Source organism: Vicugna pacos, chromosome 7 (assembly GCF_048564905.1).
Source record: "Vicugna pacos chromosome 7, VicPac4, whole genome shotgun sequence".
NCBI classification, from domain to species: domain Eukaryota; kingdom Metazoa; phylum Chordata; class Mammalia; order Artiodactyla; family Camelidae; genus Vicugna; species Vicugna pacos.
This window is the reverse complement of record NC_132993.1, coordinates 65,430,641-65,457,407: the sequence shown is the minus strand read 5'-3', so window position 1 is coordinate 65,457,407 and position 26,767 is coordinate 65,430,641. Positions and strand designations below refer to the sequence as shown.

The window sequence follows — 26,767 nt, the reverse complement described above, 5'->3', positions numbered from 1 at the left end:
TACAGTAGTGATTATCTATGATAGAATCTTTAAAAATGGGCCTGATCAGTTATTTTCCTTTTGTGTATGTTGCTTTCTCATCAGGAGGCAGTGTCTTATTTCCCTTCCCCTTAAATTTAGGCTGGGTTTATGAATTCTTTTGGTGAACAAAATGTGAAAGAAGTGACTGTAGGATTAAAAGCTTTCATTTTCACCTTGGGAGCATTTGGCTGCCATGTAAGTGGTATATCTACTCTGATACCACCTTGCTGTCAGGAAGACCAAACTAGTTACGTGGAGGAAAAGAGGCCACAGGACAGAATACTGAGGCACCAGATGCATGAGTGAAGCGCTTCTACACTTTTTAGCCCAGTCCTGCAGCCAAGCGAAAAGCACCCAAGTGTGTAATCCCAGCCACTGGCACCCAGAACAGAGCAATCATTCAGCTGAACTCATTGAACTGACAGAAATAAAAAAAATCATTGTTTTAATCCATAAAAGTTTAGAAGGTTTGTGGCACAGCAGTGGATTACTGAATTACCAGATTTAACTTTGCATTTCCTTTAAAAATTCTATCTTAACTTTACAACTTAGTACCAGAAAGTTTGCTTTCTGATAGTGGCCCTAGCTTTGATTACAGTCCAGCACAGTCATTCAGTTTACAAGAGTCCATTGGGTGTTTCTGTGAGTAGAGCCTTATAGAATCCACCATGAGATGGGCACAGCAAAACTGTGCACCTTGCCCAATGGTGAGAAATACACAGTAGACCCTCATTATTTGAAAAATGAGTACAGAAGACATGAGAAAAGAGCAACTGGTAAGGAGATGTGTAAGTACAGGAAAAGTATTAACATAATTAAGAATAAACTTACTAACTTGAAATCATGTGACTCCCTAACAATTTGTCCAATATAATGTAGTAATGACAATAACCGAAGAAAACATATTTTATTCTCTTTATGTGTGCCTAGCAAATAGCATCTCATTTAATACTCAGAATAGTCATATAAGATAGTTACTAAACCCATTTTACAATCAATGAAACTGAAATATAGAGAAGTTAAGTAACTTGTGCCAAGCCACACAGCGAGAGGTAGTCTGAAAAAAACTAGGTTAGAAGACATGTAGGGTTGGAGGGTTGGAGAAATTGACCTTAACCATACAAACATAGACACTTATGTACACATACCAAGCACTATTCTATCTGTCGGCTCAATGCCACTGCAATTTATTTGACTTGCACCATGGCCAACCACTGCCAGCTTCAATTGGCTGACTGCTTTTATTGATGTTTCCAGGACCCAAGACCTTTTATTCATGTTTCCCATTAATCTCAGATTCTTTACAGCATATCTAAAGACAGGAAAACATATTGGATCAAATTTAGAACTATCTTTGAACTCAGTGGTTGAATCAGCTAAGCCCAATCTAGATTTCAACCAGCAAAGGAACTTTGAAATGCTGGTTTGAAAAAAGAGCTTTCTTAGATGTTAGTTCTTGTGAGAGAAAAAAGAAAGAAATCTAATTTTAATGATATATCACAAGTGCAACATATTTATTTAATTTTTTTAGTAGAGTGAGGAGAATCACCTGTTGAAGATGCTTTGTTATATATACACATTTAGCCTGTTTTTCTTCTTTAAATGCAATTCTATCACATATTAAACTATTTGTAAAAATCAAATGCTTTTCATCTGAGAGGATATCTTGGTAATAAAATAATTCTTAATCAGAATTATGAGACAAGAGCATGTTAAGGTGATCATATTGACTTATCAATATTTTTAAAAAGCTTTTCACCATAATTCCTTGGAGAATAGGCCTGGCATGAGCCACAACTCTAAAATATGACATTTATTTTTGGTGCACTTTCACCTTTCTTCCAGTCTCTTTTTTTTATCCCTGCCAGGTAAACCTATTCTGGTACCCATCCCTTAGTCTTTCAGCTCATAGCAATAACCCCTCACTTTTAAAGTGAATATTGTTTACTGTGAACAAAACTTAAGTTATTAGTCAGCTCTTTTTTGGTCTTTATAACACTTTTCAGTATCCCCCATCTCTTGTCACTTCCTCTTCCAGGTGTTAGAAAACCTCCTCTTTTTTAACGCCTCATAAGGCAAGGAAAACAAATATTGAAGATTATTTATTTTTCCATTGTCTAATCGTAAGCCAAAACAAATAGCCTTTAAACCAAATATGTACTTACCCAAAGTTTGTACTTTAAATTCTATTTCTAAGTTCTAATTGTGGCAATGGTAAGGTTTAGGCTCTCTTAAACATATTTTTTGGTATTCTAAAAGGTGTGGGGAAGTGTTTTGAAGATAAAGTGCTCCTGAAATTGCATGTTTAATCCAAGGATAGATCTGAAAGTATTATTGACATGGAGACTGGAGGGGTCTTGTGGGGAAGGCAATCCCCCCCTTAGAAGAATAGGCAAGTCACAGGGTCACAAGGCTTTTCTTGTTACCTATTTTTCCTTTGGATTTGAGATATACATCGAGCAGAATTTAGCGACATACAGATAACTGAAACCAGCCTACCAATTTTAAGAAAAAAGTAGTTTTAAAATAGGGAAATACACAAATATAAAATAATTGAAAGGGCTGAATTACCAGGCTCTGGGTTTCCAACATAATTCTTCAATAGCAATTAAAAGATAATGTAAAATGTATGGATGATATATAATAGAAAAATTATACTATGCTATAGTGAACCTAAGAAAAATGCAAGTACAATAAAAATTATATAAATAAGTACAATATATATTTAAACTTAATTATACAATATGTTGCTACTTTTAGAATTTTCTGTTACAAATTTCAAAATTATCTTATGGGAATTTCTTGCCTAATTGAGAGCTATGATTAAAGTGAAAACTGAAGTAAAATATAGTATGTAGAAAATTTTGTGGTTTACAAAATGTGCATAAGGCATTTCCATGATGAAAAATCTTCAAAGTCGATATTTATTTGTTTATTTATTTATTTATGAAACAAAAGTAGCATTTTTTAAGTGTCTTATGGGAACTCAGCTAGGAATTTGGATACCCCCCTTTTGATTGATACTCTAAAAAACAGGTAAACACATTGAATGAAGATTCAGAAAGTTTGAACAGATGGAGTCAAATACTGTATTATCCAGATAATAAATAGTGTATCTAGACAAAATTGAATGGTGCTGTAAGATCTGTAATCTTTCTGCCATGCTACCTGCTGATTCTTACAGGGAGAAGTTGATTTGCGTATTGACTGATGACAGTCATCTCCCCTTCTCATTTTCCTCAAGTCCATTTCTTTTTCTTCTCTTCCAGTTTACCATGACAGACATGGCTTAGCTTATCTAACAACCTCTTTGACTCAAGTCTTCCTCACTCTATCTAGTCTTCTTGGGCCTGCCAGATCCCTGCCTTCTCTTAAACAGGTCCCTTGAGTGACTCTTTCCTGTCACATTAGATCTAAACTTCTCTTTCCAAACCTTCTACAACATGGTTGCATCTAATTTAGCTGAATTTATTTTGTTATTCCTTCTCAGTGCACTCCCACCCATCTAATGAATCTGAGTTTCTCAAATTCAGATGAACTAGTGATGGTTATTCCAACATCCATGCCTTTGTTCACAATTATCTCCTTAACCAATTAACCCAGTAATCTGGCTGTCTGTCATTTATCCAGTGACCAAATCCTAGGCATTTTCTGGTGAGCCCAGGCCAAACCTTACCTTCTCTGTCACTGAGTTCTTTGACCACCAGTTCTGTTATAACCCACTTTGACCCCATCACTGCTCTACTCTCTAATTGTACTTTGCAGAATTCTATCATATTGTTTGCTTTTAATTTCATGTTTTTAATCATCTCTCCTGGAAGAGGCTATAAGCACCTTCAAAATATATTAAATGGTTTCTTCTTTTTCTTGGATCTTATGTAATCCTAGCACATCAGTCAGTTTCCAGGAGCTATCCATATGATACTTCAGCTCTAATGAAATCCTGAAAACAGTATATAAATAATCTACAAATAATAGTAAAAAATATACCATTTTAAAAAGTAGTTAAAATTGGATTAGGAATAAATGTTGATTACGGTAGAATGTTGGCAGTATGAATTAAAAAAATCTGGACAGAAAATATCAGTTTCACCTGGAAAATATCATCTGAGGTGGTATAGTGAATTCTTTAGAGGACTTTTTGGGAAATTATTGGGAATGTGACCGTTGAACAAAATGGCTAATGAAATTGTGTGAATATTGACTGAGAAGAAGTAGAACGTACTTAAAAGCATCCAAATTTAGTGCCTTAAATCACTCTTTCCCAATTAACCTTTTGTCTGCACTACCTCCTAAATATACTACTTAAATTCCTATTTCTGTATTCTAACATAGACAATTGTGCCAAACTACCTTACCCTTCATCTCTACCAGCTCCAGTCATACTCATGCTTCAAGTTATCGAGGCCAAAGGCAGCTCTGTTGGCTGTGTTCTAACAATGGTATGTTAGGATGATGGAAAGATAGATGGAGAAATGTTGGCAGTTTCCTGAGATATTCAGGCAGTAGAATAGAAAGGATTAAGAGGTTTGACACAGGGATTCAGGGAGCAGGGGAAGGCAAAGATGCCTTCCAAGAGTCTGGCTTTTATAGCTGATTAGATTAGTGCCATTGACTGATATAAAAATCCTTGGAGGGATCATGCTTGAGGAAAAGCAGTGGCATTTGTTCTCGACATGTACAATTTAAGGTACTCATGATACATCTCATCCATGTAGTCTCAACAAAGGTGATATCATCCCCAAAGGGTTGAAAATTGTTTCTTGGGTGGTGAAAAAAGCTTAGCTCTTTTTATGCACAAAGCACAGAAATGCATATAATACATTAAGAGAAAAATAGTGTACATGTGTTTAGGAGGCATGGAGCTCTGAGAATAGGTCTTGGAGATATACACGCTATAGTACCCTATAAATTGATTCCTTTTATATTGTCTGTCTGTCTGTCTGTCTATCTATATATCTATCTACAAGTCAGTATACAAGCAGGGATTGAAGGCATGTGAGAGGTAAGTTCATCAGATTCAGTGATTTCCAACCCTGGCCTCATATTAAGATCATTTGGGGAACCCTCCTACACTGTTGGTGAGAATGCAGTTTGATGCAGCCATTATGGAAAATAGTATGGAAATTCCTCAAAAAACTAAAAATAGACTTACCATATGATCCAGCAGTCCCACACTTGGGCATGTAATTGGAAGGAACTCAAAGTTGAAAAGATAACATGCAATGTTCTTAGCAGCACTATATACAGTAGCTAAGACATGGAAAAAACTTAAATGTCCATTGACAGTTGACTGGATAAAGCAGCTGTGGTATATTTATACAATGGTAAACTACTTAGCCTTAAAAAGAATAAAATAATGCCATTTGCAGCAACATGGATAGATCTGGAGATTGTCATTCTAAGTGAAATAAGCCAGAAAGAGAAAGAGAAATACTGTATGATATCACTCATATGTGGAATCTTAAAGAAAAAAAAAAAAGAAAGAAAGAAAAGAAAAAAAGGAAGACTCTAATGAACTTATCTGTAAAACAAAAACATACTCACAGACAGTCAACAAATTTATGGTTACCAAGAGGAAAGGGGGTAGGAAAGGATAAATTGAAAGCTTGAGATTTGCAAATACTATTATATATAAAACAGATAAAAAGTTAAAGAACAGATTTCTTCTGTATAGCACAGGGACCTATATTTAATATCTTGTAGTAATCTATAATCAAAAAGAATATGAAAACATATATATGTATGTAGATGTATGACTGAAACATTATGCTGTATACCAGAAATTGACACATTGTAACTGACTGTACTTCAATTAAAAAAAAAAAAAAAGAAAGATCATTTGGAGAGGTTTAAAAAAACTTTCTGGGCCCCACCCTTTGGAAATACTATTTTCATGTCTTCTGAATTAAGTCTAAAGTTTAGCCAGAGTTAAATACTGTTGACCAGGGGAGAGGTAAATATAGTGAATAAGAGTTCTGTGACTAAGCCTTGTGGAATTAGCTCCCAAAGTGGATATTTTCGAACAACAACAAATATGATGTTTTCCTAGCAGAGGCATAAAAAAAATTCCAAAAATAGGCTGAATTTTACAATTTCTGATTATGCTGAGAATTTGAAGAATGTCATAATAATATTTATTAGATTTAATAAAATGGAGATAATTGGTTTTCTTAGAGCTATTCTGGGGAAGCAAATGGGGAGTTGAAGACAGATTGGAATGAGTTGAGGAGGGAATTTCAGTTAGAAACTGGAGACAGTGAATAAAGGCAACTCTTGTGAATTGAGATACTCTTTGTAGCAAAATGAATTATAAGAAATTTCCTAATAGAAGATTGGTTTTTGCCTAGCTTGAGGTAGTACCATCAGGAAGTCACTGTCCTTCCTCTCTTACACCTTCTGGATCTTAGCTCCTATCTAGCAGAGGAACTGAATGAATCTGGGCGAATGACTGACCATTATACCTTATAGTACCTTACAGATAGAACACAGGAAGAGGCAGGACTTTGGAAGAGGAGGGATCCTAGGGAACAGAGGGGTTACATGTCTAAGTAGTAGGGGATAAAAAGAAAGTAGATATGAGAGTATGGATTCTGCAGCCATGTTCTCTGCCCACGACCACATAGTTATCCTTCAGCAGATAGTAATTGCCTATGAAGTTTCATTAAAATAACAACCAAGTCTTAGTTAAGGGTTACATGATTAAGTAAATCTCTTGTCTTTTCTGAAAAAAAAAAAAGAAAAAGAAAAACCTTGTCCTTAGATATTTTCATATATCAAAAGAATCACCAAACTCCTTAAGGAAGTAAAATCACTTAAAAAGTTGCCCAAATTCCATTGGGTAATAAGCTCCACCTATTTAAGAACATAATCACACCCTTGAGTGTATCTTAGTGATAGAATGTTTCCCTTAGAAGAACAAAACAAAGATTTCCAAACATGCTAGGAACTAAAAACTTTCTCCCACATACCCATTTTGAGAAAGCTGCTTGAAAATGTACTCCAGCAGAATAAGGAAAAAGAGAAAGAAATGAAAAACAAGCAAACAAGCCAAGGAAAAGAAAGATAAGAACTAGTGAGGTTCTTTTAAGTGCAAAAGTATCTCCTAGAATGGAATTATGTCTTTGAAGACAGATTTAAACTTTTGATAGATGTTAATTGTCTATCAAGATTATTGTACAAAATTTAACTGCCACCAGTAGTTTATGAGACTGCATCACATTTTCATATGTTAGACAAACCTACCTATTAGAGGTATTTTAGTGTTTGCAAATATATTAGATAACTATTTTGTTTTGTTTGAAATTAATTTTGAGTGAGGTTAAGCATTTCATTACATATAGATTGTCTAGTTTGGATTTTTTTTTTCATGGAATGCCATGTTTCACTTAACTCCTTTGTCCAACTTCTGTTGGACTATCATTTTCTGACTGATAAGTAAAAGCATTCTTTAAGTAAAGATGTTGCTTGGTCTTACATGTATTTTAAACTCTTTAACAACTTGTCTTGTTCTTTTCATTGTATTTCTTCTAAATTTAAAGTTAGTTTGTTTTTTGCCTTTTCAAAGTTAATATATTATGCACCCCAGCTTACCAAATGTGGTAGGAAAACCCAAGAGCAGATGCTAGGTACAAGCAGCTTGTATATATGGGGTAAATCAAGAAAAGACATTGTAATTATTTTTTTGTTAAACGTGATGGAGAACCTTGATTAAAAATTGGTAACTTTCCGTTTTTAATATGGTAATTAGAAACATTACTTCTTTTGTGATCCTTACATGTATTAATACTTGTCATGTTCTAATATTTATTACATTGATTTTAATGGTTAGTAATCATTGTTTTAATAAAATTTCCGTGAACATTAAGACATTTAGTTAGATTCATAGAAGCAAATTAACACTCTTTGGTTAAAGACTTGTATCACCATTATCTAACCATTGAACAGAGGATATCTCATAACTTTTCTCTCATCGTAAAACGAGTATATTCATTTCTTCACTTTTCAAATAGTCATTTAAAGATAAAACAAAGAATAACTTTATAATTACTAAAGTACTGTAAAGGTATTTTAAATTATGACAATAGGCATGAAATGATTCTTAATGGAATATAGGCTGTTTGTAAAAAGGAATGAATGGGTTATAAAGAGAATTTAGAATAAGAGATTTTTCATAAAATTGCCTTTTATCATACAAATAATATTTTTTGAACAATGTAAACCTATATCTGGATAGGAATTTTGGTCTGTAATTATGAATGCACCATGAAAATATATTGCCTGTTTAGGCTAATGGGAACTGTGGCCTTGCATATAGTAGATTCTCCATCAATATTTGTTAGAATTTAGATGTAGCCTTTCTTACTGCTTTCACAAAGAAAGTTCTTGAGTCCAAGGCATCTGGACATGTTTCAGAATATTCGTTGACTACTGAGAGAACATATTAAAATGGTTTAGGTTAAAAATGCTTTCCTTATTAATTCATCCTATTGCTTGGGGAATGCAATTGTAGGGCACTTCACAGTAGGGCAAAAACGAAAAAAAAAGTAATAAGAAGAAATTAGTAAATTTAGATATTTCTTTTTCCCAAACTATCATAAAGGATTTACAGTTTTCCATTATGTGTTTATTCTGGTCATTTTTGAAGATACTGGTCTTGACCAGAGGTAATTAAAATGACTACATTACTGTGTACGTCTTAGGTTGTAGGGACTGAGTGAGTAGTAGCTAATTACCAAATGTATGTTGAATAGACAAGTAAATAACTAAATGTAAAGTGCCTCATCTCAGACAGATTGAAAAAAAAATCATCCGTCACTGAAGAACATTAACATTTGTTTTAAAAGATCTCTTTAGTAGGAAAAATAGCTAATGCAGCAAAACAAAACAAAATCCAGAAACAAAAACTAAATTGTCTCAATAGAACAGAAACAGGGCCATAACTCTGAATCTATTTTCCCTTTCACACAGAGCAAGCCTCTGTCGGAGGGAACACAACAAAACCTTCCTGAGCAGAGGCTGAACAATGTTTTCTTCACTTGACATTTAAGATGGTCTATAGGCCAGAAGGATTTTATTTCAAGCATTAATACTGGTACAACTCTTCATTAAAACATATCCTCAAAATAATTCTTTAAATGGCTAATTATTCTAGAAAAAGAGATGGAAAAAATTTTTTAAATTGCTTTTGAAGGAGAAAATGGTAGAAAGAGAGAGGAAAAAAATCTTTGACTAAGGACAATTCTCAAATTTCAAGATGTCTAAGAAGATTGTGAGGAAGTGGTTTAAAATGATACTTTCCAGGCCCCAGTGCCAGAGATTCTAAGGTTGTGATCTAGGAAACTCCAGGGATTACATCTAACCCACTTTGAGAAAAATTCATTGAAAAAGAATCTTCCTTCCCTGTTTTCTATGTCATTAGAATTGGATACAGCCTTGCTATTTCCTCTTAATTTGCATACAACTGGACTAGATTTCCATACTTACATAAGGTGTGAACATTTAACTGAATTGTAGCCAGTAGAACATGAGTGGAAGGCAATTATCAGTCCTTGCTTGTAAATCTTCAACACATTTGCCCAAGCTCTTTTCCCATTCCGGTCTAGCTTACATGGAGGTGACCACCATGGTAACCTTGAAAGTCAACTAAAAAATGTCAGGACCAAACATCTTCTTCTAAGCCAGTAGTTCTCCAACTTCAGTGCACTTACCCATTGTCTTGTGCTCATTATACCTACAGATTCTCAAATCCCACCGTCAAAGATTTTGATTCAGTAGATCATGGAGAGGTACTCAGAAATCCTCATTTTAAACAATCACCAGGTGATTTTGATGTGTGTGATTCTGGGACCATGCTTTAAGAAATACTAAATGTGTGTGTGTGTGTGTAAGTAATATTCAGTGTTCTTAATGTTTGTTATCAATTATATATCACCAATTAAACTATATCTATATCTGTATCTATATATGTTTACCATAGAAGAAAGTAGCATTATAGATTATAGAAAAAGGAAATTGGATCTCAAGAAATTATCTATTTCAAGTCAGATCCTAATGAAGACAAATGTCTAATTTTCCCCTTTCTTAACCACTTTATCTCAAAATAAATAATACCAACTATTTCAACCATTCCTTAAGGTACTATTTTATATCTCTATAATTATTTCTTTGATTTTTCTTCCTGAATCCTCTCCCTATTCTTTACCTCCTTTAAAAAATAAATAGAGCAAAATATTGCATCCTGATAATTGTTAATAATGCAGAGCATTACAAAAAAAAAATCCTGGGTTTTACACAAATATGCTTTATTTATACCATATACCATATATTTTAAACATAAAGCATATTATTCAGTTTCCTAAATGTATGAGACTTTCAGATGTGAAGTGCATGTACCTTATTCATTTACATGCCTGGCTGAGTTACTTTTGCATCTTTTAAAAGATAACTTTCAGTTTTCTCTTTAAAGTTTAAAAAAGATTATGATACTGTACACTTCTATATGGTCTTGATTTCCCCTAGTGGTTTTCTATCTGCATTTTGAGAAATTATTATATATTCAGGCAAACAGCTTGGAGTTTTATAGAAATATAATATTTGAAATACCCATTTATGTTTCATACCATATGAAAGATGAAGAAACAGGGTTTAGATGTAATAACCTACTTGCCCAATATCATTCACCTAGTAAATTGCATTGCAATTTAACATTCTTTCCGATTCTTTTGTCTACAAAATATTAAAGCTTGTAAGAAAATCTTTTATAATTAACAGCCTTCTACAGATACTTCTTATTTTACTGAAATGGATTTTCATCAGAATGCTATTGCCATTGAGTGGAAGTTGCATTACTGCAGTCTACAATTATGTCTGTTAGGCTTATCCATTGAATCAGGGTGCACACATTTCCTTCCTATAAGGATATTAATAATAATTTTCTCTTAATGCTTTCCACTTTGAGCTCAAAGTGCTCCTGAATACATTACCCGACTAAATCCTCCCATCAACCAATGCAAAAGAGAAAGCATTTCAATGCGCATATAATTGCACCCCTACTTCAAATGCAGTGTTTGATTTCTTATCACTCCATATTTGGTGATTCTTATTATTGAGTGGAAGGCAGAGTTTATGTTTGTACAGTTAGGATCCTATTGTCAAAGTGAAAATTGTGGAGATCACGTTCCATTACCTGCCATCTTTCTCAGGGCAGGAATTTTCTATTTTGGATAAAAATTGTCTTTTGTTTTTTTCCAGTGAAGTATTGGACTGTTCATGGTTTCAAGTCCAGATCTCTAAATGAGATCATTAGCTTGCATTTGCTATGCTAATTCATCTTTTCTCATAAAACGATACAAGTTTTCCTCTGTGACTGCTGCTGTTTCAGTGAGCTACTGATCTGATTTTGGTCAAACAGTACAATATTGCTAAAGTCTGGTTAAAAAGAGGACCACATCAGGTAGTTCAGTACAACTTTATACCATTTCCTATTAGAGAATTTGTATTTCTCCCTTGAAGAATCTATCTTTTCATAAGTCAGACTATATTAAAAATGCAGAAGTATAAAAAGCAACTATGGAGTTTTGTAGCATACTAGATATGGGCAATCTGTTGAAAAGAATAAGTTCTATTAGGAATTATATCTCTTGTCTGATTCTTTCAAAAATTAAATTTTTAATTTTCATAAGCTTTCTTAAGATTACCAGAATATCTAAATTTTTTTTTCATAGTTAAATCTATAACATATAAAAGCCTATTTACACCTGATGAAACATTGTAATGAAATTGAAAATTAATCCCCATCTGATGTGCTCAATAAAATGATGCATTAACTATTATCAGCACTCAGGTCACTAAGAAAGTAAAATATTCTTTATGAATTTTCAAGTTAACCTTTTGCTCTGAAATTTATTACTGGAGACAATATTTAGATAGGAGTCCAAATTTAACAGTCATGTAGCTGTCCTTTTTGTCTAGGAACTTGAGGCACTTTGTTTATTTTCCATTAACCACAAATATACACATATCTTAAATTTGATCATAAAGTATTAAAAGAATTTAGAGGATAAATTAGTCCAAAACAATAGAATATGTATTATATGCTTGTTAACACAAATAGAGCAGTTATAACATGCATTTATTTCAAAGTTATAGTTAAAATTTGGGAGGTTTTGTGTTAAAAGTAGAAGGATCAGTGATGATGCCTTCCTATGGAGTTTCTCTGTTTTGAGGGGAAGGGGATTTATAAGTGTGAGTAGGTGTAGTTGTGTTAAGGGGCCCCACTTGCTAACAGATATGTGGTGGTCTGGGGTATTTGATAAATTAACCTGGGTACTTGCCATGAAAACCCAAATGTTAATGGGAACTGCCCTCTCCTTTGATAGTTGAATGAATGCATTTTGGTTTGAACTACATTCAGTGGGAACCACCCCTTACCCCGCTTCGAATATCTAGGAGCACTTGAGAATCTTTAGTTCCTCCCAGTCTCCTCTGACTTGGACTTTCTCCTTGTATGTAACTCACTTACTTTGCGTTTTCTATGATTCTTGTTTGTCCTCCATGTAAATTCAGAAAAGGAATATGACCCCTTCATTTGAACTGCCCCTAAACACACAAGACATGCTTTTGTAGGGTATTAAATAGTCTTGTTTTCAGAGTTTGAGGCCACCATTGTCTTCCCATTGACTTTTTTTTAGCATCACTTCCTTTCCCCACATGAAGTCATATTCTCCCTTTTCTTCTTATCTTGCTACCTACCAGTTCTCTCTGTTTCTAATCAGAGATATTTAGCTGTCTTTTATTTTTTCCCAAACTTTATCCTGCAAACCATAACTTTTGAACTCAGTGAAAGATAGTTTGCCTCAACAAAAGTCAGTCTGCTGCTTTGGACAGAAATACTGCCTGTCCCTTAGTGGGAGAAGTCACTTAAATTAGGTGTGTCAACTGGCAGTAAGTAAACTACTTGGGTAGGGCTCTCTGTTCGACTTTCCTGAAATGTAAACAAATCTATAAAATGGGTATTATGTTTGCTCCCATGGGTTTGTAGTGCCACTTAAGTGAACACATCTTCACACAGAGCTAAGTGCAGTCCCTGGCATGTAATCATTGCTCAGGAAATGTGAGTTCCCTTCCCTTTTCCTTATGTGGGTAACTCCTTCTCTACCTTCTGCTTCTCAGTCTTCCACCTCCTGACCCCTTCATTTTGCTACTAGGAGTTCCCACGCGATTCTCTGACCCATGAAAGGACAGATGTTATAAGTGACCCTGTTTTACCTATTTGTTTATGAACCTCCACTGGATTCCCTGTAAATATGGAGAACAGATTTCTTAGTGTGGACTTGAAAACCTCTCATACATAAATTACACTTTATTTGCCTATTTATGGAAGCCCATAATTTAGAGAGGGAAACAAAGAGCCTACATGAGAAGCATTCCTTGGTGTTTTTCCCCTAATGTTTTCTAATTAAAATAATGATATTAATAACATCTGATTGCTAAAAGGTTTTCCATTTAACTGATTTAAATCCACAATTGAGAAATTTAAATTCACTGTAATATTCAATCTGAAATTAACTGTTTTTCAGCAACTGTAAAAGGTCCATTTGTAGAATAGGTAGGTAGATAGGTAGGTATATAGATGTAGATACTGGTTATTCCAGGGACATGCTGTTAATAAATTTATCTAATTCTCCATGCTGTTTCACTTTTTTAAAGCAAATTGTCAGAATGTTCCATCCCTTAACCACATTGAGTTAACCTCCTTATAAGAATGTCTGCAATGAATGTTGATTTCAAACTTTATGATGGACACTGAGACTAAAAATTAGAAATAGCCACATAATAACTGTTACGGTGAGGCTATCAGAAGCTAATATTTGTTATGTTCGTCAAAGTGTCTAATCACATTAAGACCCATGTGACACATGGTTTTTCAGGCTAAAAGCCAGGAGTGTGTCTGAGTATTTTCTCTTGTCCTATTTCTTTACACTTATTATTCTTTGGTGACCACACTGTTAAGTTGGGTTCTGTTAAGTTGAACACTCTATTTTAATTGGTATTCTTTGAGTCAGTTCCTAGTATGTTAATTTACTTTCTACTATGTGGCTTTTGATATTTTAGAGATATTTTAATTATCGTAGAATTTATATACTTTATTTGAAAACTGGAAGTAGACAGTTTATTTAGCAAATACATATGTTGCATTATTTAAAAATTAATATTAAAGAGGTTTTTTATAAAAATGAGTTCATCATTTCAAAATTTAAGAAGTAAATAATCAGGTAATATGGATGACAATTGTTTAGATTAATCTACTTCAGATAAGCATATTCCAAAATGATAGATAATATTTTTGAAACAGACTTTTTAACTCTTGGTTTTGGTGGTGAGAAAACAACTGTATTCCTCAGAGGTCAGAAACTATAAGAAAATAGTAATTCATATGGTAAGCAAGTGCTGGAACTGGCATGTACTTGGAGGTATCTTTTGAGAGCTGCTGATGTAGATTCTGGAATGTAATGACCAAAGTTCTTGAGCGATAGAAGCAAAACCTGGAACCTAAGCAAACAGGTCAAATCTGAAACCACCATTAAAACCCCATATGCACCCCGCAAAAGGCAACACCTCTGGAAATGAACTACTTTAAAAATTACTCTGACAAGGAAAACAATAAGAGAAGTTAAAAAAAAAAAAAACATTTCTCCTAAGAATTTGTGACCACCATCCTACATATAAACAAGTTTGGGGCTAGAAGTAACAATACCTGTATAGTTAAAAAAACTATTACATTTAATTGATCCTCAATTAGTGTTCCCACCAATGTGTGTTGCCAGGAACAAAGTCACAGAGATTTCAAAGACATGAAAGTTTAAGAGACTTATAGGGGAAAGAGAGAACATTTCAGAGGAAGACTAAAGAAAAAAATGAATATTGAAAGAAATAATGGCTCAGTCTTCCCAGAATTAATGAGTGTTGTTACTTCATAGGAAGATCAGTGAATTCCAAGAAGAAAAAAATTGTTTTTAATCTACAATAAAATAAATGGCAGTGAAGTTGTAGAACTTATAAAGGAACCACAGGGAATACCAGAGAGTTTCATGTAGAGGACTGACACTTAAAATGACAATAACTTTCCAATAAACATAATACGATTCAGAAGACAGTAGATTGAGGAAAAATTGCTATCAACCCAACAAAACTGGTTTTTCACAATGAAAGTGATATTAAGATCTTTATACAGACACAAGCTGTTTATAAATAAATCTAAAGATCTAACACTTTTAAAGTACCACATAATGTCTGAACTTCAAGAATAAAGAAAATTAACTGAGAAGGAAGGCTTGAGATGCTAGAAAAAAATAAGAGATCAAGGAAACTTTTAAGAAATATGTAAATCTAAACAAACACTAGCTATATCAAACAATAACAAAATGAAAGGATTTGAGTTATTTGTAGAGTGATTGAGTATAACACATTATGAGGACTTTTTATTGTTAAGAAAGATGTTAAAGATACGATTGACTTTAGACTTTAGTATGTTAAATTTGCATATTAAAATGCCTAGGGTAAATACTAAAAGCAGAAAATTATTAAATATTTATAATGATTAGGGGGAAGAAAATGGAATTGAAAGAAGGGAGAGTAGGACTTCAAATAAACCAAAAGAAGGCTGAAAGTTAAAAAAACTTACGTAAGTGAGAATATAAAATTAAAAAAGCTAAAGCAGTTGTACTCATCTGAATCAGTAATATCAGTAAATGTAAAATAATACATTTATTCAGGTAAAAGTCAGATTGGATTAGAAAGACATGTGAATGTTAAGATAGACACAAATAATGCATAAGGACATAAAGTTTGAATAAACATGTGGAAATGATACAATAGTCAAATGTGGGTAACTATTATTAGTATCAGACAAAAAGGACTTTAAAATCTTTGTTAGGAATATATACATACTGATTAAAACTTTAATTTACTGCAAAGAGAGATGAATCACAAATGTGCATGCCCTAATAAAGCAACCTCAGCGTACTTAAAGCAAAATGGATATGTCTATCATCAGTGGGGAGTATAGAATCCAAAAATCTAACAATATCAATTGCTGATGAGAATGCAGAGCAACATGAACTCTCATTCATGACTGGTGGGAGTACCAAATGGTACAGCCAATTTGAGAGATGGTTTGACATTTTCTTTACAAGACTAAACGTTGTCTGACCATATGATCCGGCTACCATGCTTCTAGATAGTTACCTAATGAATGTGAAAACTTACGTTCACACAAAAACCTACAGGCAAATGTTTATAGCAGCTTTATTCATAACTGCCCCAAACTGGAAGCAATCAATATGTCTTTCAATAGGTGAATGGATAAACAAATTGTGGTAATCCATATAATAGAATATTATTCAGTGATAAAAATAAAAGAGCTATCAAGCCACAAAGAGACATGGAGGAACCTTAAATGCATATTGCCAAGTGAAAGTAACCAGTCTGATGAGGCTACATATTTATGATTCCAACCACATGACATTCTGCAAGAGGCAAAATTGTAGAGATATGAAAACAGATCAGTGGTTGTCAGGGGCTTGAGGAGAGGGGAGAGGTAACAAATGAAGCCCAGGGAATGTTTTTAGGGCTGAGAAACTATTCTGCATAATACTAAACTGGTGAATATGTGCCACTAATGCATTTTTTAAAACTTCTAGAACTTTGTAACACAAAGAGTGAACCTTAATGTATGCACATGTAAAAATCAGTTAGGAGATTACAATATTCATAATGGAATGCGGAATGACAAAACAATCTTAACTGTATTAAAATGTATAAAACAACCTCATTGAAGGAGGGGATTGAGGTTTGTTTTGCTTTGTTTTACTCACTTTTGATTGATGTACTTTAGGATTTCTTATTGAAGATTTAAGACTAAAAGGATACTATACATAATGTAAAAGAAACTATACATAAATACTGTACTCTAGTTGATAAAGTTGTTTTCAAAGGAGATTATAGGTGAACAACTTTGAAACCATTATACTTATATATGGAGGCTGAATAAATAAGTAAATTGAGGGCGGGTGGTGGGAGCTGGGTTCTCACTATTTAGGTGGGAAGTTTCAGATAAAAAAGGGGGAAGGCTAGACTTGACCTTGTGATAATGGATTAGAGCTGGAGATATCAGTATGACTTTATATTTAGCTCAATACAGATATAGATGCATACATATAGAAATATTTTTACATATGTGTTAATGCACACTTGGGTTCATATACATACCTAATTTTCTAGCTCTGACCTCTGAGAGGATCTAGAAGCTAAAGAGCACATCTAGCACCAAGATCGTATTTCTGATATCATTCTCCAATAAAAGAAACTGGAGCTCCTTGAAGAAATGCCTCCTTCTAGGGCTGGGTAGAGAATAATCAAGATGAGCCTAGGGCATCTTACAGTGCTAGAAAATAAGGAATATTTTGTTCTGATATAAATAAATGATTGAATAATTAAATAAATGAGGGAGACAGACACATTTTCTGTGCAGAAGAATTCCAAACAATTTATGTAGACACTGTGCCATCAAAAACGGACATTATATGTATGTATATGTATGTATATGAATGACTGGGACATTGTGCTGTACATCAGGAATTGACACATTGTAACTAATGGTACTTCAGTTAAAAAAAAATAAAGATAGATCATAACTCTCACTCCTTACTTGTGGGATACACATAGCTATTTCATTCCAAAGAGTAGAATGTTTAGGGCAGACAGTAGAGTAAGTACGGTGGAGAAACCCAACAAACACTACCATACCAGATGATTAAGCTTAACATCACTAGTGCTACATCCTGGGATAGAATGTTCCCTTTATCTGATGTACTGAGCTGATCTTTATCTCTGTGTCTTCCTCTCCAAAACCCACTATCCTAGTCTAACCATGAGAAAGTCAGCAAAGGAAATTCAAATAAAGTATGGATTTAGTTTATAATAATTATAAGATTGATTCATTGGTTGTGTCAAAGAGATGATGGTAGTATCAAGATGCTAGTAATATGGAAAATTGTGTATGGGGTATATGGTAATTCTATACTATCTACTATCTTTGCTGTTTCTGTGTATCTGCCATTCTGAGTTCAATCCCCAGTACCTCTGTTAAAAATAAATAAGTAAATAAACCTAATTACCCCCCCCCAAAAAAATCCAAATTAGGGAAAAAATCTTATTAAAACTGCACAGAAAATCAATGGAACAGTGAAACCAAAATTCAAGATTGTGTTTATCTCTGGCAGGGAAAAGAGAGAGGAATGAGGAGCAAGAGGGACTTGAAAATATTAAATAGGTCATATTTATGTTTTATTGTTTTTAATATTCATGTATACTGCACAAACCCTTTTGTATATATATTTTACAGCTTAAAAAAATAACAATTACCTGAAGGTAAATGGTACAGAGATAAAATAAATTTTAAGGGGTAGGCTACTCAGAGAGGTTTTTTGGGTTTTTTACTCAATTGGCTAATGAATTTAATCAGAATGCTATAGCTATAATTGATTTGGATTTGAAGATGGAGGATGAAACTGCAATTACATGTTGTGCCCAGTACTTTTATAAAAGGAAAGTTAAAAGGTCGTCTTTCTGATGTGAGAAATTTATTTGGCAGGGCATTTGAAAGGGTATGCTCAGAAAATTATGCATAGTAATTCTGTTTATAAAAGTGAATAATAATGCTCAAAGTGGTAATAATAGCTACAGTTTATTTACGCCTATTATGAGCTCAATCACAAGTTGACTGCTTTCCAATTCCTGCTGAAGGCTGTGCATAGAGAATTGATAATCAAGAGAGGTGTTCAATAAACTTTCATTGCTATTGTTAGAATTAATTTTACTATGACTCATTTTCTGCCAGCTACTTTGCATACATTGTGGTAAGCTGGATAATGAAAGATTTCCTTGCACTCACCCTCAAAACCTGTGAATATACTGCCTCGTGTGGAATAAGGGACTTAGCAGATGAGATCAAGTGAAAGATCTTAAAATGGGGAGATCATTCTGGGTTATATAGGTGCACTTTAGTGTAATTACCTGGGTCCTCATAGGAGGGATGCCAGATGAGTCAGAGTCAGAAAAAGGAGATGTGATGATGGACTTAAATGCTGAAGTGATCTTTGAATCTTCTTTGAAGATTGAGGAAGAGTCTATGAATGCAGGCATAGAGGCAGCATCTACAAGCTGGAAAAGACAAGATAACAGATTATTTCCTTAAGCTTCCAGAAGGAGCACAGCCTTGTTCACACTGATTTTGGGCTTCTGACATCCACAAATTTAAAGGACTATATTTATGCTGTTTTATACCACCTAGTTTCTGATAATTTGTTATAGTGGCAATAGGAAACTAATACACTACTGTATCATGAAAACCCAGCAGACCTCTCTACATTGGGACTCAGATTCCTTAATTTACAGATGAAGATTTAGAGTCTTAGCAAAATTAAAGAATGTGTTCAGCATCTCTTGACAAAGCTGAGATTTTAACCTAGGTTCCTCTTCCTCTGAAGTCTGCCCTATTTCAGCACTTTCACCACCACCACAGTGCAGTGTCCCTGGAGCTGAGCTACCTCGATTGGAATCATACATTATCACTTCCAAGGCAGAGTTATTTAACATCTTCAGAATGCATTGTAACTCCATTTTGCCTAGGATTCTTCATCAAAAAAAAAAAAAAAGTAGAATGACAATACTTAACCTACAGTTTTGTCACGACAAGCACAGAAAATAATCTAAATATTTAGCAACACATATTCATATCTACCTAAATGTCACAAATTTAATTTATTATCCAAACTCTCTAACCTGCTCCACCTCCAACACTTTATTTACACCTTTACAGCTTCATCATCCACCTCATATGTACTGCACCATCTCTTCTTTCTTATTCTAACCTCCAGCTAGAAACCTTGTCATCTGCACCTTCTCCTTTTGTCATATACACATCCTGGAAGTCTAATTATTCACATGTAAAAGACTTCACTTGGAATCCAAATATGGGCATCCTATCTCACTTATATGGTCAACTAACTGCCTTCCGCTTCCTCTCCCCTACAATCTAGAAGTCTCTCCTGGTGTTATCATCAGTATTTCCAATATCTCCCTCTTCCGGACTTACCTTCCCTTAGAGATTGTTAAAGAATTCCAGAAACTGATACAACTGAAAGAAAGTCACTCTTTCTTCCAAGCGCTGGATATGGCTTCTCACTGCCCTTGATGTTGCTGAAGAGAGGTCTGGATAATTGTTTACTCTGCAGTGATGTCGCTGTTGGTTCATGTCCCAGCACAGGCCACAGATACCCTGGTTGTGGTTCTCTTGGTTCACAATGGCGTGTTCAGACCTTTCCCTTGTCACCAGATTACATAGCTCTGATCTCTCTCTTCTCAAAGCCAAATTCTCCTGGTCACATTCAGTGTCCTAGTCTTCATTCAAGCCTACATCACCCTTCACCTGGGACATTGCCTTGGCTCCTAACTAATCCTCTCACCTCCAGACTGTCCCCTTTTCAATCTGTCCACCACTTTAACATTTCTTTCAAAAACAAAAAGAATGGCTTATTTGCTCTTTAGCTTCAAAATCTTAAAATTTTTTTCATTATTTATGGGATCCATTACAGTGTAATTCAACAGATTTCAATATAAAGTCACTAGAAATGGTCTACTACCTAACAGTCCAAACTTCCAGCACTACTATCCTTAGCCACCCAAATCTACTTCTGTATACATAAAATCTATTAGTCCAAAGTTTGTGTGTTTTAATAAACATCTACTTGTAAATAGGAGAAAAACCTATAGGTCCTTACTTTCTACCTTGCTAGCTTATATATTTTATGTGATTTAATTAAAATATGGCTTTCATTTGTAAATTAAAATGCATTCATTTTGAAACATTGAGTCTTATGTGACATAAAATATGACCAATCTGGTGTTTCTCAGAATTTCAATTTCATGAATAGTACAATGAAGCAAAGAGCTTGTTTTCTAAGTTTCTGTTTAACACTGTAGATTGAGAGTTCCAATTTGTTTTGAGATTGCAACAAGATACAGCTTTTAAAAATCAATTTTAAGGCAACAAGATTAGCTGGCTCACTCGCTTTTCGTGTAAAGATTTGGGTTTCTTTTTGACTTATGTGATAGAGCAGCAAGATAGTCAGTGAGTGAACAAAGATGCATCCTGAATAGATTTACTGTACTATAGAAAGTCTTCTAGGAAATAACCCAGAGTACTTTGCCTGTGGAATTATTTATTCAACCAAGTAACAGTATATAGGTTTTAAAGAACTTGACTGTGGTGGTCTTCAGTGAGAAGGAAATTAATCCAAATTAACTCATTAAAAATAAGTTATAATGAAGAAAATATATATTCTCAACTAAAAGGTGGTGCTAAATGATTGAGCTTTGTTCGCTCATGAAACATGTATGTCTGTTTATAAACTTGAAATATCTCAGGGAGAAAACTTTGTTTTCCTGTAAAATATAATCTATGTAAATACTAGTGATTTGAATGAGAAAGTTGATAAAGGCATTCATACTAAGATTAATATATGTGTAATAAACATAAAAAGTAGTTTGTTATTACATGTTGAGGAAGATTAGTTGGGGCAATAAATGGCAAAATACAGGTATTACTATTTTCATTGCCCACAGGAATCAGATCAGAAATTGTTATTCTTAAAGTGAACATTTCACATAAGCCACAACTTCACTGTAACTACAAGATTCTAGCAGTTCCTGCCCCACCAGAATTTTAAGTGAGGGATGATTAAGTGGAAAAGTATATAACTTCCAATTTATAATTTATGCATCTAGATGCCTTGCTCATCTTCAGATGGTAGTATTTATCAACAGGAAAATGGCTGAATGACTATCAACAGTAAGAAGGAAAGCCAGGAGCTCAGAAGCTGGCTGGGTGGGGAGGGAGTATAGCTCAAGTATACTTACCATGCACAAGGTCCTGGGTTCAATCCCCAGTACCTCCTCTAAAAATAAGTAAATAAATAAACCTAATTATCTACAACCCAATAAATAAATAAATAAACGTAATTATCCCAACACCCTGCTGGAAAAAAAAAAGAAGCTGGCTGGATAAGTCACATGCTGGATCATCAAACCTGCACTCAAGTCATAAAACACTAGAATGCCTAATAGAAATGCAAATGAAAATGTGAACAATATGTAATTTTGATATTTTGGTATTATTAGAAGAATATGGCTGGAAATGGAAGAGTATGGACAGCTATGGAAAACAATATGGTATTAGGTCAGTTCAAATAGTATACCTGGAAAATAGAACCTACAGTGTGGACCTTGTAGATTTTTATTTTATCAGTCCATTTGTGCATCTTTTGTACCTCTGCCTCTCGCTTTATCAGATCACTTTGGCCCTGCCTCCCACTCCCTATACCCTATACCCCAGGGAAGCCTTGTTTGAATTTTCCAGGTGCAGTTTTTAGCTCACTAGTGAGCATCTTAAAGCATCATGTTGGCATTATGAATTCATCTTTATGTCACTTGTGCCTTTTATACAATTTGGACATTTTTGACTTTACAGAAGTATATAAGTATTTATTGAATTGGTAAATGCTGGTATGGACTAATATTGCTGGAGATAAACAAGTAGAGAAAATTGGTGCTCTTGGTACTGTAGGACGGACACAGAGAAGCTTATCAGGCATAGAAAAATAAAAAGAAGTTTCACTCCCTGTTTCACACCCTCTGGGCAGACTGGATACTTGCTAGTCACAGCAGGAAGCAGGGAGAGTGACAGATTGTGGCCATAGTCAGTAGCAACACAAACCAGCAGACGGAAAACACCTAGAGAATGAATGAGCCCTGCTGTCTCTCGGCCCAGGGGTTTCTTGACACAGGTGTCTGGACAAGGACAGAGCTGTCGATGTGGATCTATGAGCACCTGGTTTGTCCTCTGTGGTCACCACCACATCGCAGGAAAAATGACAAACCGAGTAGTGCAGAAACTCAAGGCTCAGTGCAGACCTTCTCTGCAGAATCCTAATTACTGTCCATTCTAGAAGTTCTTCCCAAACTCTAATTTCCCCCTTTCTTGCAGACAAACACCTCTGAAACATGTCTAATTTTTTGGGCTCAGTTCCGTATCTTTCTGCCAACAAAACAGAAAAATAAATATATAAGTAACTAACATGGATGATCACAGAGAACATTTTACTGGGCACATTCTTAGACTTATTAGAGTAACAACGTATTTCAGTCCTTTTTTTTTTAGTCCTATTTACCATTCTCTCCCATAAATTGGTTTAATCCTCAAAATTTAGTACTATTCATAATTTGGTGATTTTTTTTTACAAACTCCGAAGAATCATTGCACATAATTCTATAAGAAATTATATGAAGTTTACTACATATTTAGAGCATAATGTATAAGACTTCAACTTTTTGATGCTTCTAGCAAGAATACATTTTATATTTCAATTATATATATTCATACCTAAATACATAATATATACTGTATATTTTATATGACTGCAAATAATGTTTAACCTATATACCACAAAATAAAGCCAAAGTTAATATAAACTTATTTTATCATTTAACTACAATCTAGAAGACATGCCAATTTAAATAATTAAAAACATTTGTTATGAGCCACTGAACTGATTTTGGGACCTTCTAGTAAGTAGGTCATGGACTATAGTTAGAAAAAACACACAGTACATTATAATGGAAATACTGCACCTCACTCTTAAATTTTTTAAGAAACCAATTGGAAGCCAGTTGCTTCCTCCTTTTTAGAATATATTCATTTAATAATAAGTAAATTGGAAGGAATCAAATGATTTTGGACCCATTTACCATGCAAATTATGTTTTTGTGTTTCAGCTCAGACTAGGCTCAGACTAGTTCAGACAAATATATTCAGTTTAAAAATTAACACATATATTAGTCATTCTCAAAATTAATTTTATTATGAAACCGATCATTTCTGTTCAAGTTGATTGATTTTACTCATTTCAATCATTACTACTTGAATTTATGTAACAGACATAGTCTCATTTATAACTTTTATTATCCAATAACTGAGCTCACTTAGATCAACAGGTAAAAATTCTTCTTGATTAAGAAATTTTATAATTTTTCTCCCCATTGGTAAGTGTTGGTTAGTAATGATTCTTTTACCCTTGTTTAGGAATTCATATAACTAATATGCACATCTACCTGAAGAGTAAGGGGTATTTTTATCTGACCAATAAAGAACTAAAAAATGTTTTTAAAAGTAGAGATGAAAGGAGAGAAACCTGGAAGGCAACACAGTGTCTGTGAAAAGATTGTGAAGGCAGAGGTAATTAACAGGCAGAAGAAATGGAAAGAAAAGAAATCAGAAGAGGTCTTACCAGTTAGTTGAGCCAGCTCATACATTAAAACGCATTTGGAAGCACTACTTACTGAAATCTGGACTGTCTCACTCAAGGTCTTTTCTTTTATGTAGAAAGGAAAAGGGAAAGAGAAGAGAACTTTTGGATAAGGAAGAAAAAGAGAGAGCTCTGTAGGAAGTAAGGACCAGAATAGACTAAAACAAAAAGATAAGAGGGTGAAATCTGAGACATAGAAGGCAGAAAACAAAGGCATTTGACTTAGAATTTCAAAGCAATTCAGAGTATCTGAGCAAGGTCTATTGGCTTTGTATATGGGATTCTAGTAGCTCTTGTGCAAATTGACTGCTATTGGAGTGCAGAGTAAAGTGGGCGTTCGTGATAGACCTGGAACTGGGTTGTGTAAGTTAATTCTGAAATACAGTGGTCTCATATAAAGAGAGGTTAAAAATAATCAGTCTGTACCTTTGATGCACAGATTCCATACAGATATAAATCACTTGGCATATCATACCCTCATAAATGTGAGCCTTCCTTTTCTTGGGGGAATTTTACTAAAGTTTTGCTGGAATCTTGGTATGGACTCATAAATTTCCATTTTTATAGTCTGATAATGGAACTCATTCAAGGGTGTATGAGTGACGGAGTGTTCTGGCTGAACGTTTCTTAGATAACATGGGTACATAGCATGTCTCAATCATGTGTCAACCTTGACTATTTATCTTACCCCAATATAACATCTTTGAGCAAATTGGTTAGAACTTCATTAAAATTTAAAACTAAATAAGAGTAGACAGTAATTACTCTCTCAGTTATTACTGATTACCATTTTAACTCTTCTCCTTCTGAGCTGTAAAAATATACTGCTGCTATGATGCTTGAATTAAAGTTTGCTATCAGACATCCTGGCAATAATATAATTTTTTAAGGTCTTGAAAAATGCAAAACATCAGCCTTGGAACTGCAGGAACTGTGCTCTTGACTATAAAGCCATATAGAACCATGATACTTCTGTTCAACTTGATACTGTGTCACAGTGAGGAAATGTATATGGACAAGACAGTGATATCTGGGATTGGCAGAAGGATAAAGAACAATATAGAAAAAAGGTGTACTCCTTCATAGAGTTATGTCCTCATATTTCTTTCATGTCTTCTACTCCAAAAAACATCAATTCTAATCTGCCTGCTGAAACTATGTTTTTTCGTATGGCACAAACGAATTTTGTCCCTGAATTAAATAAAATGAAAAAAATAATGTCCTTCTAGAAGGTGCTCCATTAAGCCATCTCAATCCTCAGAGTAAGTACATAAATCAAATTCCTTTGTGAAAGCCAAGGTCAAAGGTGAAGCAAGAAACTAGGAAGGGAGAGCTTGAATGGGAGAAGGTGAAGGTACCACTAAAATAAAAAAATGATGCAGAACAGGGAGACTTGGCGGGAGTTGTTGATGTTGTGTCACTGAAACAAATTTAAATGAGTATACTTAATCTATAAAAATGTTAACTCCAATAATGAAACATATATTTCATACATGTAAAGTGTATGTAATCTAAATTCTAGGATAGGAGGTATTAAAATTATTATATTACATCTTGTAGAGATTTGATACATGAAAACTTTCATGTGATAGCTAATTAAGTGTGATGAGAATATTAAAAAAATTAGCAATCAAAGTGCTAACAGTTTCAGTGTGTGAGCTCTTTTCTCTGCTTGTTTGTCCCACTTTATAGGCTATTCACATGGAAGCAGATGATTCTTTACAAATGAAGGTTTAATCATATTGCTTCTCCTCAGTGGTTTCCCATTTCACTTAGAGTAAAAGTGCACATTCCTATAATGTCGCCAGAATTGATTCAGACTGGCCCTTGCCTCTGACCTAATTTTCTGTCGTCTTTCTTCATTCTGTTTCTGCCACTGTGGCCTTCCTGGAGTTTCTGGAACACTCCAGACATGTTCCTGCCTCTTTGCTGTATCCACTTCCCTCATGTATCTTCACGACTGATGTTCTCATCTTCTTTCTGACTTGACTCCGTGAGGCCATCCCTGAACAAGCAATGTAAATAGAAAACTTTGTAGCTTCATTTGTTGTCTGTAGCATTTAACACCTGACATGCTATATTTCTTACTCTCTGTCTTCACCAGAATATAAATTCCATGATACAGGAATGTGTATTGACTTACTCAGAATCTTCAGAACTACTATTTCTTTTTGAAAAATGAATTGATTTACATTCATTCTGAACAGGATTCTCTACTAAGGATATAAAAAATTCAATTTTCACATTCTTTCTTTCCACATTTACAATAATATATTTATACTTTGCATGTGCACACACAGGAGTGTAAGCTGTAAGTAAAC

The 26,767-nt window shown here is 34.1% G+C and overlaps 1 protein-coding gene across 10 annotated transcripts in view; it reads left to right on the top strand.

The window, feature by feature from the left end:
- The window catches only part of ZNF804B (zinc finger protein 804B), a 775,441-nt gene that overhangs the window by 420,642 nt on the left and 328,032 nt on the right, over positions 1 to 26,767 (top strand). Inside the window, exon 6 of one of the 10 annotated variants that reach the window (XR_012074529.1) lies at positions 9,761 to 9,843. The exons of the other annotated variants lie outside the window; for them this stretch is intronic. The gene's annotated coding sequence lies outside the window, so the exon portion shown is untranslated. Of the gene's footprint in view, positions 1 to 9,760; positions 9,844 to 26,767 lie in introns of those variants that run through there. 10 annotated transcript variants of the gene reach the window in all.